The sequence below is a fragment of the Cavia porcellus genome, unplaced genomic scaffold (genome assembly GCF_034190915.1).
Source record: "Cavia porcellus strain 051 isolate PalLab524CR breed Dunkin Hartley unplaced genomic scaffold, mCavPor4.1 scaffold_14, whole genome shotgun sequence".
Taxonomy (NCBI): Eukaryota; Metazoa; Chordata; class Mammalia; order Rodentia; family Caviidae; genus Cavia; species Cavia porcellus.
In genome coordinates, this window is record NW_026947497.1 from 39252469 (window position 1) to 39264656 (window position 12188).

Consider the following 12188-nt stretch of genomic DNA (forward strand, 5'->3'; position numbering starts at 1 on the left):
TTTTTCATTTATTCTTCTGATCTTAGTTCAGTTACAGTTTTCCTTGGTGTTTCTCACCTGTTAAGGCCAAATTCTTTAGAAAAAGACCTCAACACATAGGTTTTAGGTAATTTTACTGAGAAACAGTTGACTGAGAATTCCACAAATGACCAATTTGCTGACAACAGTTTGGCAACAGCCAGTTTGTAGAAGATTAGTTCATCACCCTAATCTAGGAGAGTTCTCTACATCTGTCTTTCTGGCAATGTCAGAGACAGGCAGAAGCTGAAGTCTGATGATAGCAAATTCCTTTTAAGGAAAACCCCACCATTTGTTTACATTGGATACTGGTTCATTGGACATTAGAAAAAGATTTGGCATTTGAAATGTGAAAATATGAAACTGACTTTTAGTCCAGACAGTCAAATTTGGAGTTAAAGAGCTATCATGAAATAATGCATCAAAAATGTGAAATGAAGACATCAGGAAATTATCAGTAATTCAGGGCATTGGTCATTTGGTGAAATAATGATTTGGCATACCACTGTTCATCAAATTGATTTATAGAAGTTGGTTTTTGGCAAACAATTTCAGTTAATTTTATGTTAGGGAATTCAGTGATTAGTCATTTAGAAAATTGAATTTTGGCAAAATGGCTTTCTGTAAATTGATTTTTGGTAAATTGGCCTTTATATAGTATCATGTAGCACATGTTGTAGTTTTTTTATAGCTAACATTTTCCATATATTTTTTAGTTGTTAGACTTGTGATGGTTTCTTTCAATCTGTATATGCAAGCACCAAAGAGAAAGAGTAGTATGAATTTTTATTCACCATTTTATTCTCAGCTCCTGGCATAGTGCCTGGTATATAGTAAGTGTTTGATAAATATTTGTAGAATTAAAGAAAAACTAACATTTTGCTAGGGAGTAAAATGAAATAAACAGATTTCAGGCATCACTGAGTGGAACTTAATTACCAAACATCTAGGGGAAATGATTGGGAAGTAATTGCTTAAAGTAATCCATGTGAATGCTGTATCTATAAAATGGTTCAGTTTTAATCTTTAATAACTGTAATAGCTAACCTTTGTATATCACTTTGTGCCAGTTACTATCTCATTTAATTCTTGCAACATTCCCAGGGGTTAGATTATTATTGTTATCTTCATTTAACAGGTGAAAAAAAAACAGTCATAAATGGGATAAGGAATTTGTTCAAGGGTCATATAGCTGCCTGAACACAACCAGCCTAGCTCCAACATAAACCAGCATGTTATAGTTCTGTTGATTCAAGATAATTTCAGTCGAAATTATGTGGTAGTGCTAATGAGTACAGAAATGCACAGGATCTTGTCTTGTTCAACAACTGGACAAAACAGACAAAGAATGTAGAGGTTTTGTATTTATCAAAGGTAAAAGCAGGGAGAAAAGAAGGGAGAAGTGCTCTTAAAAGAAGTGCTTGGCAGAGTGAATGAGGCCAGTTAAAACAGGAAAAGAAGTGTACCCTGAGGAGTGCAGACTGGGTCAGTGAAAAGTCTCCCAACTGCCATGAGTTTAATGGCCACCAGCTTTTAAGCCCCCATTATGACATCAAATCATGGCCATTCTATCAAAACCTGCTTGATCTTGTGCCAGAAGAGTTGGAGACTGCATTCTCTGATTAGTATCAGGTGCAGAGCTGGGAAGCTCAGCACATGTGTCCTGGCCATGATTGACAGGTCATAGGTGCTCATACAGCCAGTTTGTCATACCCTGACTTCCTCTTAAGTGACATAAATCCCCATAATCCTTTAAGCATTGCTGAAGGTGTGGCAGTCTCTGTCTACATATAACTACTTCTAGCTGAAAGGGACTGAAGGCCCTACATACTGATGACTATGTGCTTTTTACCTTAGGATGCTGTATGGGCTGAGAAAACTGTCAAAAGACAATGAAAAGAGAGAACTGTTAAGCTGCCTGTTCAGTGGGAGAGCTGGGTTAATTTGTCAGGAGAGTAACTTTGGGGATATAGAGTTCAAATATGAAAAGGAACAAGTCAGATTTCCCTGCAAAGAGGTATAGTAGGCTACTAGCACCCATTTATAGTGAACGTACTTATCTGCACTCAGAACAGAACTGGAGTCTTGCCTTGTGAAGAGGAGCTTCAGGTCTCCCCAAAGTTCACAGGAGTTTCTTTTTTCTTTTGTTGTAGTCTTTTTCCTCAGACATTTCAGGTGGAGATCTTTATTCTAGACGGGGTGACTCTAGCTATCTGTCACTGTTACTGTAGCAAGAAAGGGTCCTTTTCTTTTGGTTTTTATTGGTCTTCAGGAATCCCTTCTTTTCAGGGTCTCCAGGGCAGATAACTAGGTAGTCTCCTTGGGATGGGAGCTGGCAGAATTTTGTTTCCATGTAGTTAGATTGCCTGTTGTACTTGGCCCAGAATCTTGTGGTCTTTGAGTCTATTTCTGTATCAGAAGGTAGAATGACATAGTCCAGGTTTGGGGGGTGTTTTGAATCCTTGTGAGGGCTATTTGAAATAATCAGAGCCAAGATATGTCTTGGCAACAATTTGTCGGAGGTCACTTTAGGGTCTTGTTTGCTCTCAACTTCTCTGGAGGACTGAGGTCTTCATGCAGAATGGAGATAATATTTCATGCTTAATGCTTTTGCCACCCCCTGAGTTATATGAGATGTAAAAGACGGCCCATTGTTATTCTGGAGGGACTAGGATAGTCCAAATCTGGGGTGATTTCATTGAGGAACACCTTGTCTACCTCCATAGCCTTCTCTGAATGGATATGAAAGACCTCAATCCAGCCTGTAAAGGTGTCAATTAGGACTAATATTTGTTTAAATCCCCACATGGTGGAATGTGGCTAGAGTCTAATTGTCGGACCTCCCCAGCGTATGTCCAACTCCTTTGTACAGGTTCCAACAAAGAGGTAGTCTGGACTTGCTAGAATTATTATAAGCTCAGAGCGGGCAAGCTTTGCAGACCTGTCTAGTGGTCACTACTAGTCAGCCCTGTGAAAATGTGATATTTCCCCATGTAGCATCTCTTCTCTTATGGAAAAAATCATGAAGGGTTTTGATAGCCTTACAGTTTGTTCCCAGAGGAAGGATTATAGTTTTCTAGATACAATGAGTCCCTCTTTAATTCTCTCTTTTTCTAAGACCCTTCATGGCCCACTCATAAACACCCAGGAATGTGGTTTCTTAATCTACTAATATTTATTGATCTAGTGAACTTGAAAAATGTTGATTAATGGTCACATTTCCTTTTGACTGTTTGTGTGTAATAGAAATAAAAGTTGTATATTTCATTCAATTTCTATATGGTATTAGTAATGCTGCTTCATTGACTAAGTGGTTTCATCTATGAAAGAACTAATCTTGATCTTACCATCTCTGTTTTCTTTAACTTTTTAATAACATAGTCCAAGACAGGGATTATATTGCAGATAAGACTGTTTTCCAAGAAAGCAGCAAAAGAAGACATTGGTTATCCCATAAGGTTTGGTAGACTACAGAATTGTTTCTATGCAGAGCTGGCTAATTCAATCATAAAAATAAAGTTTTCCAAATATTTCTTTAGATTTATTGAATTAACAAACCTGCTTTATTTGCTTTTTAAGGGATGAACAACATTTTTTTGCTTACTTGCCTATAATGTAATTCAATAAATAATAATGAAAATGCTGCTGTATGCAATTGATTTTTCAGAATATGTTTTAATGGTTGATTAAATTTTTTTCTAGTTATTTATACTTTTTCAGAGAAATTACTCTACTTTGTTAAACTAACCCTTTTCCTTCTTAGAGGGAGCATTTTTGCAGCCTGATTAATATAAATAGATAGGTTGGTTAGATTTCAATTAAGACAAGTCTTATGGAAAAAGACTAATAAATGTAGGCAAACATCTAACAAATTAGCATTTGTGGATATGAATAAATTAGTTTGTCCTAGCCTATTAGATTAAGAGGTGTTCTCTTTCAACTCCTGCTGCAAGATTTTTTTTTTTTTTTTTTTTTTTTTTGCCCAATAGAATAGGATCACAGGATTTGGTGCTGAAATTTTGCCTTTATCAAGTTTTCTATGTCAAATTATAATTATTTTTCCAAAATAACTTAAATTTACTCAAGGTTTTTATAGTTTAATTATTTGGTTAAAATTTTAAATTATCAACTAAAATTTTCTTTCATGTTGCAGCTTCTTCATTCTCTGAAGTTCGATTGTTGATAATTCAGAGTTTTAAATGTACTTATCAAAAAGTACAGTACTACCTACCTGTTCCTAATGGACTTTGATACTGAAGAGAGTTATAAACATTAATTTTCTTAATGCTATGGGTTATCAACAAAGAATCAAAAACTGTAAGACTGCAATAAATGATATTAATCATTTGGGTGGGATAGGCCAAGCAATGGATATAAAAAATACTTACTATGGAGAAAGTTTGCCAGTATTTTAAAAGTGTAATTTGTGTCTGAAAGTTGATCACAGATCTTTTCTTTACCATTGACCTGATACTAATTTGCAGGTAGATCAAATTAGGGATACTTTCCCCCTCTATAAGGATCAATTAAAATTCTATAACATATTTACTTCATAGTTTTTGCATTTGTAATCTATGTTGATGTGTTTTAGGTCACTCTCTTGAGCACTGTCATGAAGAATGGGTTGATAAGGGACATGACTGGATACAAGATCAGTTACGAAGCTCTTGCAGATATATTAAGATGGTAGTCAAGAAAGGACAGAGGCTTGAACTAATATAATACCATTGTGATGATGCTAATGAAGGAATACATATTAATTGAACTCTTACTATGTGCTTAGCACAGTGTTATGTGCTATACAGGTAATTTTTCATTTGATATTCATCACAGGAATGTGTTGCATCTCAAACCTAAAACCTTGTGCATGCTAAGCATGTTCTATACCACTGAACTGCACCTTCAGTCACTAATCCCTAAGTTATAGAAGAAGAAGTTCAGGTCAAGGAAGATTAAGCAACTTATATTCTGTGTTATTTAGTTAACAAGTAGTAAAGCGGTGCTTCGAATCTAGAGTCTGACACCATCCAACAGATAGAGCAGTTTACAAAGTAGAATTTTTCACCTTCATTGATACCAGAGCTTCCTTTCTGGCCAAACTCAAAATGTCTTAAATCGTTCTGCTGGATTTCTTGCTCAGAGATCTGGCTAAATGCCCCCAACAGTAGCTGTGTCACTGCTTCAATATTAGACTGTCTTGAAACTTCTTCTGCAAGATTAATTAGTCTGCCACACTTAATCTCAATCTTTACTTACTCACTTAAGTAAAGCCACTGGACAAGAGAACAATACACATAAAATTTCAGTCAAAGCATACTACACATGGTCTGGGGTCCAACTGCCAATGCAGTCATTCTTCTCAGCAGAAACTGGAGCTTGGTGTCTATTAGCAGCATTTCTATCAGCATTCTGCTCTTGTGAGCTCTGACCAGACTCTTCCATCAAGTACAATTTAAAACATTCCAGGGCCACTTCTTCAGCTTGTACCAAAATTTATCTTAGTTACTTTTATCACTGTTGAGATAAAATACCCAATCCCACAAGTTAAAGGAAGAGAGATATATTTCATTTCAAAATTTACAGAAGTATCAGTTTGTAGTCAGCTTGCACCAAGGCAGAGTGATATGGAAGACGGGCAATGCAGAGGATAAACAGTTCATGTCGTGGCTGGAAGGCAGAAGGCTGTAAGCAGCAAACTGGCTTCTCCCTTTTATCCTTTCCATGCTACCTGTCTGTTGGGCAGTGTCACTGACATTCAAGGTGGGCCTTCTAGATATAATTCATGACATATAAAATTTTTATATATCTGTATCTGTATCCATACCCAGAACTACATTAAATCAATCAGTGGACTAGTTTAGTAATCATGTACCCACCTCCAAAACACTCCACCTATAACCAGATGAGGCTTTGTGATATATCTAGATATAATTTATGACATATAAAACTTTTATATATCTGTATCTATGTCATTTAAAATGGAAGCTCCAAATACCAAACTAACTCCTGCTGGAAATTTTCAACTATTCATTTAACTTGTCACTTTTAAGTTTCAACAAGGCTTCATGACAATGACAGCTATAGAGGCCCAATAAAAGTCTTTAAATTCCTTGGCTGAGATATCCTTTAGAAATGCAGAACCCTTGATTTTCTTATAGCTGAAACCAAAGAGCTTGCACACTTATATACAAAACTTATTGCCTTCATACAAATAAATATATATAAGGTGAAAAAAATCTTAAAAGATTATAAAAACACCAAATCAATAATAGATAACCATCATGAGCAGACAGGTCTAGGACCCAGCTTGTTATAACTACTACTTAATTTTCTTTAGAATAGAGTCTGGACTTGACTGCTTCCATTAATCACCCCCATCTGTCTTTTCATTCTGGTTCCTATGTTTGGGCCATATATTGTTAAAATTTGTTTCTTCTTGCTTAGAGACTGTGAAACTATAAGTGGTCATACATATCTAGCAGAGAATGTACTGGACTCTTTTAGTCAGGCTACACTAGGTCAATCCTCTAGAGAGAAAGCCTACAACTGTCAGTCCTCCTCCACAGCTCCTACCAGGATGACTTAGAAATCATACTGGTAGACTTAGATTGGACATCTAGAGAACATTCCTGACTGCTTCCCCCCCTACACTAATCCCTCTCAGCCCAAGGGAGTTAGATTGGTCATCATCTATCTTCCCTAATAGCAATTAGAAAGATTTCTTCAGAGGGAGAAATGTAAGACATAGTTTAACTATTGGTTTATAAATAGGTAGCTGAGAGGACAGGCTTAACGAGTGAGTCTGGTTGATCAGCCTGATTGATAGAAATTAAGAAAGAACAGACAATAGGACTTGAGCTTGGAAAGGAATGCCTCAGGTGGAATGAAATGCACTAAGAAAACATCTCCCTATATCCAGGGCTGGGCTCCGAGGCATTTAAAAATATAGAGTAATCAATTTTAAATTCAGTTTCTTTTAAGCTTTGTATGCTGAGTACCTGTTTTAGAGAGTCCGAGTTCCAACTGATCATTTTAAATCCTTGGGGCTACCTTTGACACGTGACCACTGGACACTGGGCAAATCCTTGCACTCTGCTTATCTTTAAGAATACATGGGTAGAGAATAGAGCTCCTGAGATCCGGCCATGGAGGTACTCAGGCAGCTTATTCACCCGCCCTCTTGGTAAGCGCTGCGGCCTGGGCCAGGAGGAGTGTTTGTGTCATTTGAGATCCTACTGTGTCACTGGGGTCTTTTAATTTTCTCCAATTTGGTGGAGGCCTTATTGGCACATTTCTGTCTAATATTCTCTGTGTGGAGGAGGGGATTACCCACTCTCTTGTCAGGTTTGTCAAGGTCTCACAATTGAAGGGCATTTCACTTCTGCTCTTTTTACCCACTGTAGACCTTTATTTTAGGGTCAAACTCACCACACTGACAGGAGCCTGCTGAGGTCTTCTGTTTGGGTGAGGAGTTCCTGAGTCTCATTGAAGCCAGCATGGTAATCCACTATAGTCCAAGGTTCTGAGAGAAGGGATTGGATCAAAAGATCAACTGCAGTGCTAGGTCCAGGTAATGGGTGGGTTTCCCAACGTACGACCCCTAGAAGGCAGTCCAAGATGGCTCAGTTGTGCCAGGGGCATCCCAGGTGTTCCAGAGCAAGGGGTGGGTTCATGGCAGCAGTCAGAGGTGTCTCAGTGGTGCTGCAGGTGTCCCAGGTGTTCCAGGGCAAGGGGTGGGCTCATGGCAGCAGTCAGAGGTGGCTCAGTTGTGCTTCAGGTGTCCCAGGTGTTCCAAAGGGCAGGCCCAGGGGCAACAGTCTAAGTTGACCCAGGTTTGCCCCCAGCATCCTAGTGTTCCCGACGGAGGGGCAGGCCCAGTGGGGTAGCCTGAGCTAACTGTTTTGAATCATTGCTTCTTAGTTAGGTGTCCTAGAAAAGATAGTTCTTAAGGCAAGTTTCATTGTATTCATTAAAAAACACCTTGTAAAAATTTTTGAGTTAAATATTTTTGGAGAGCAAAATTAATGTTTGATTTACTTGGGGGTATTTAAATGTTGAACAGTCTTAACCCTCAGCCAAATTCTTTATCATAGATTATTTACACTATTAATGACATTCCCCAGATACCTTTTCAAGTGCTAATGTACTATAGGAATTCTCTATAATTTACATTTAAATGACTAGCTCTAAGTTATCAAAAATTAGAATCTGACCCCATGATATATTGTATTCAAACAGACCATCAGTATGTAATTATCATTTGTTTTCTGCCATTACTCATAAATAAATTTTCATGCTTCTGTAGAGTTTTATAGCTCATGCATTTCTGTGGTGCCAATAAATTTTTACATATTGTAAATTTGTAATACATTTTATGATTGACAATAAATTATAGAATAGTAATAAATGAAATTAGGTTACTGAATTGAATAACAAATTACAAACAGGCAAATGGATATCTTAATAAACATCTTTTCCAATTTCATTTTGAATGGGATTAAATTTTAGGAAAATAAATTTGCATTAGACAATGAAAAGTTAACTATCTTTCCATGGCTCTCTGTGGAAATAAAAAGTAGACACATTACACAGTCCCAAATGGTCGATAGAGCATAGTTGTTATGAGGGTTTGATAGCGTTGATACATTACCAGAAGTATAGATTTTAAAGACTTCTTTTCAGACTTCTTTTACAGTTGTTATGCAAGTATTCAGGTATATCCTAAACATTTTTGTGCTGCTGCTGTGAAGCCTGCAAAAGAAACAAATGAGTACCAAAGAAAAAAGCAATACATTAAGACAAAAGTGTGATAGAAAATAAAGTCAACCCCCTATACAGAAAGTAAACCTGAGGATAATGTCTACTTAAAATTCTTACACCCAAGACAGGTATATATGAGTTGGAGAAAGCAATTTACTTGCTAAAGAATTTCAGATTCTGAACTTAACTAATCAAAACCAAGGCATTTGTCTAAGCACAGGATACGGCCCTGGAGAAGAGGAGCAAAATTTGTTTTTGCCATGTTATGAATTTTTCCAAACTCATTTGCTCAAGAAATTAATTTAGTTACTATCTTTATGTAGAATAATAGTCTAAAATGGAGTTGTTTCCAGGAAGGACCAATCTGATTTGGAAGATTTTGGGTGATGAAATTTATGTAGATTTTTATGTAGCTATTCTAGAAAAAAAGTGCTTGAGACTTATCTGTTAAAAAAATTGAAAAAAAAAGTTTTCAAAACTTATTAGAGGGCTGGAAATATGGCTCAGTGGCAAGTGACTGCCTAGCAAATATGAGGTCCTGAGTTCAATTCCTGGTACCAAAAAAATAAAAAATAAAACATAAATTAGAATTTCTATTGGCGGTGCCCTTCCCAAATGTTTGAATTATTTAAAGCTAGACATGAAATTGCAGGAAATAGAGAAAAAAATTGTTTCTTGAAGTATTGATAATTGAATCCTGAGCCTTCACATTGAGCTACAACCCCAGAAACTTTTGTTTTTTTCCTCTATTTTTTCCAATCTTTTAAAATTTTATTTTGAGGCACAGTCTTGCTAAATTGCATAGGTTGTGCTTGAATTTGTAATTCTCATTCTTCAGCATCCTAGACTGCTGGGGTTATAGATTTGTACTACTACTACTATTGATCTAGGTAAAATTTTCTAGAGGACAAAACAGCACCATTGGTTATGTCAAGTGACCAGACAACTACCAATATGCAGATGGTTATTTTTTAAAATTTTATTTAAAGAAAGACTAAACAAAACAGAAAATAGGTAAAAATAATACACACGTTCAGGGGAAAAAAATAAACAGTAAGAAATCACTAGTTGATGTTTACATATTGTCATTTTACAAATAGTTGTTCAAGATACAAAAATGGAACATGTAAAGTGGGAATTCAAACAGTAAGACCACAAAGAGTTCTGTTCAACTGTCCAAAAAAACCTTAGTAACATGGTTGTCAATCGTATATGCTTAAACATACATGTAGTTATCCATATCTTCATTTATGTTTAGATTAAACAAACTAAAGCTGGTTAAAATCATTCTGAACAAAGAATAATAGTATTGCTGGATTTCACATCATGACACTCCGTGATCAGCACTGGGTATTGTAGTGTCTTTTTTTTAAAATTTAATTTAAAGAAAGACTAAACAAAACAAAAAATGGGTGGACATAATACATAATTTCAAAGAAAAAATAAACAGTAAGAAATAACTAGTTGATGATTACAGATTGTCTTCTTACAAATATTCAAGATACTAAAGTGGAACATGTAAAGTGGGGATTCAAACAGTGAGATTGCAACCAGTTCTGTTCAACTATCCAGTGAAAACTTAGAAATATGGTTATCCATCCTATACACTTAAACATACATGCATTTATCCATATCTTCAATTATGTTGAGACTGAACCAACCCAAGCAGGCTAATATCACTATAGTATTGCTGGGTTTCACATTATGACACTCCAGGATCAGCACTGGGTATTTTAGTGTCTCTTTTTCTTCAGAGTATCTGTTCATTTCATCATCTGTCATAAGATCAATTCTCATAAACTGTTTATAGATTCTATACATGCATGAGTCTTAACATGTATTTCTATCCTTTCTATATTAGAGGGAGAAACAAAACAAAGCAAGGCAAAACAAAGCATATACCTATAAACACATGAAATGAAATAAACATATAAGACCATTGTACAAATCATTCTACCATGGTTCCTGTGGTGTCTCTTGTTATCTCCAATATAATTAGCTATATCATCAGGCATAATATAATTGAATATATCATCACATAACAGTATTAACAAAAATATAACCCTGTATATAGTATATTGTGCTGGCTAGTTGACCCTTCACACTGCCTTGTGCTACTGAGATGTGGACAGGGACAGCCTATGCTGGCCCCTCCCCTCTGGGTCAGTCTAGCTACTGTGGCCTGCACTATATTACTTTGCGCCACCTACCCCCTGGGTCTGTCAAACTTCTGAGGCTTCACTGGGTTAGTGTGGCTAGTGTGTGCTACCACTATATGGACTTGATTTCGGATAACCTATTTGGTCTTAGCCAGGTCACGTGACCCAGGCCTATCTTACTCCACCAATCCCATTCAAGAAGGGAACAACAGACTGAAGTCACTGCTGCCCCTTGTACTTGCCAGTCCTGCCTGGTCCCAGAATGTCATCTGCCAGAGCCCCCCTTTCTGTGAAATGGCTCCACTCCCATCACTCACCACAGGGCGATGCAGGCACCCCGCCAACTCAGCTCTCTGTTGGGCTCGCTGACCCCCGAACTCAATATAACCGTGCCTCCAGTGAGTCAAAGCAGTGGGACCTCGTATGGCTTGGCAAATCATGGCAGGACCTTGGCAAGTTGTGGTGGTACCTCGGATGGTCGGCAAGTTGCCCACTGTGGTAGGAACACTGAACCTTTGGCTGTTCCAATAGAATTCATCTCTGTCTGTTTGTGGCTCCTCACTCTACTATGTTGAATTCTAAGTTGACAGTAGGCTGGAGTCCTGTATGCCTTACTTATCTGAATATTATTTCCTTTTCCTATGCTTGGGAAGTTTTCTTTAATTATTTCTGTAAATAATCTTTGTATTTCATTTGTGTTTACCCCTGCTGTTTCACTCATATTTTTTATTTTTTAATTATACTTCTTCATGTCATCTTGTAGCATTTGTATTGATACTTCCTGGTTCCTTGTTATTTTTAAGAGATCTTTCCTTTCATGATCACCAACAAACCTGTCTTCAAGGTTTGATAGTTTATCTTTAATTTTTTTCAAGCAGTTTTGCAAGCTTTCAATGGAGTTCTTAATTTCCTGGTAATCTCTTTGAATCTGTTTCATGTATTCTAAGTCTTTTCGTGTCTTTCATTGAAGATTTCCCTCATTTTCTTATGCTCCTCTATTCTTCCACCTGTGTCTTCTTTAAAGGTGCTTAGCAATTCCTTTATTATGTTTCTCATTTTTTCTTTTTCTTGATAGTATTTATGTTCTAATTTCTTTTATAGTCTCTTTGTTTCTTTACTTCAGTTGCTATTGCTTCAGAAACTTCAGATGTGTGACTCCGGATTGCTTCTGTCTTTACATTTCCTGGACCAGTATTGCTTGCATTGGAGGCCAGAGACTACCTTTTGCTTCTTCCTGTTGTCATGTTCCTG